Here is a 2,245-nt window from a genome sequence, read left to right as displayed (position 1 = left end):
GTTAATAGCTTTCAAAACCATGTCTATGTAATCCAAACAAACTTAAGCCAGCTTTAACATCAAATATTGTCTCAGATCATGTGATCCTGAAATGCGTTGGTGTTTGCTTCTATTTTCTTTCTTAATTTATATCAGCATATAATTCCTTTAAGCCAATCAAATATTACAAACTAGTAACAGCAGTCGGAGACAAAAACATCCTCCCACATGGTATATAGACAAACGCAAAAGTTTCAGAAATAGAGATCAAACCATAGACAGAATTACTAATGATTGTAGAGAACACCCTGATGTCTTATCAGTGAAATGGCCGCTTGTCATGAGAGTTCTATGAAACGTTTTCTGATTGAGAATTTCTCCGATTCAAAGAATCCACTGTCTGACCATTAATGGTAGGATTTTAATAGCGACTCAAAGCAATAAGCCTTTTTGCAGCTTAACTAAAGAAGCCAAAGGCTTTCTATTTTTATGATATTTCCTTGTTATGTCAAATGACAAAAAAAGACAGATACAGAAAAAAATGACCATCTCTAGAAGAAAAGTTTCAATAAACAAAACAAGGATTTGCTAAGTCCAAGTGAGGCTGAACAGGTAGTGCAGGGACATTCCCTCCCCCTCCAGGATATGACTCTGGAAATTTTTCCTTTCTTCAAACCTCCCCTCATTTTAGCCCCAGCAGATGTAATAAGCCAAAACCAGTCTTTTCCAGCCTAGGTGCCATCCTTGGCCAAAGCAAAACCTTTGGCTAATTATAATATTATAATCTCATCCACACTGCAAATACTGCAGCTCCCATCGTGCACCTGACACTAAGACAGTCCTGGAAACATCATATGAGAAATAAAAAGCAAAGAACCAAGTTCCCCATCTACTGGGAGGAGACAACAAGGCCACGGCAGCACAATTTTCCAAGGTCTCCCTCCAGGGAGAACAAAGAGTTCATAACCAGCCATCTTGGCCAGACTTCCAAACCCCTCCCCCACACACACACTCAATCTCTCTCCCTCCTCCCCCTCCTTCCCTCACTCCCCATCCCTACCTCCTTCTCCCTTGCTCGAGTAACCCCGCACCCTACCTCCTCAAGTGTGTATTCTCTCAATAATAAAACTTGCGCTTTCATGCTTGCTGTTCATCTGGCATTTGGATTCTTTCCTGTAGAATAAAACAAGAATCTGGTCATGGGACCCACAAGATCTCCAGCTGTTAATCTTACCCTAGAATTCTCTCTCGCAGAATAAGACAAGAACCTTTCCGGCAACACAACTGGATAACTTTATACATATTTTTTCATGACGATCTAAGTATAGAAGAGAGGAAAAGGACTCACAGCACTTCTAAATTCTACCAAAGCCCACAAATAGATCAAGAAGGCTGACAGGGTAAACAAAAATAATGTTTATTTCTGCCAGTGGACGACCATGATCTCTCAGCTACAGGAGTTTCCAAGATCTAGCGGTATCCCAGCCATTAATTTTCCTGCCAGCATAACAGGGTGGACGTTTTCTAGTTTTCTGAAATACATCTTAAGCGCACGGAAAGAGGTGGGACCTGAGGAAGACTGCAAAATCTTCAAATCCCTCGGTTCAGGTAGAACTCCTCCAGTCGATTAGCATATCTATGGAAGGAGCTGTTGGCCTGGGGAAGATGCAGGCTGGAATTAAGGAAGAACTAATTCTTTCTGTTACATGTAGACTGATATACCAAATATCTTTAGCTCCTCTACAATATGAATAAAAAAACAGACACACGTAGGTTCAGTACCCCTCACCCTCACTATGTTACACCACAGAATGAAAAAAAAGACAAGAAATTTCCACACAAAGCCAGGTCCTTCGCTATGTCCTCTGAAGACAGACAGCTCCTCTCCCCACACCTTGGCTCTCCTGGCACAAACCTTCTCCTCACCTTTTCCTTTCACCGGAGGTCCCGTGGTGCAACTCCCACGGGCTGCTGAGGTACATGGCCTGCCTCACACAATGGCGCAACCAGAAGCCTCAAGAAGCTTCCCTCATGGGCTTCCTGAAAAGGCAGAGCATGTGTGAGAAGCCACATACGCTGTGTGGGCTCACGCTAGATCACCGTGAGTGTGATATGGAGGGGTCCACACAAGCTCACGTGGGGGTCACGTGGGGGTCCCCACAGGGTAGAGACTAGTGTTTCCGGCATCCAGAGGACCTGGTCTAGAGAAGGGCAACTCAATTCTACACTGATTTGCGAATCGCCCCAGGATCCCCCCCGCTTTGGC

General features: G+C 44.0%; 1 pseudogene; it reads left to right on the top strand.

The window, feature by feature from the left end:
* The first annotated feature begins 1,959 nt into the window (after positions 1 to 1,959).
* The window catches only part of LOC102897966, a 2,385-nt pseudogene continuing 2,099 nt past the window's right edge, over positions 1,960 to 2,245 (top strand).

Source organism: Pteropus alecto, unplaced genomic scaffold (genome assembly GCF_000325575.1).
Source record: "Pteropus alecto unplaced genomic scaffold, ASM32557v1 scaffold45, whole genome shotgun sequence".
In the NCBI taxonomy this organism is placed as follows: Eukaryota; Metazoa; Chordata; class Mammalia; order Chiroptera; family Pteropodidae; genus Pteropus; species Pteropus alecto.
This window is presented reverse-complemented; position numbering and strand designations above follow the sequence as displayed.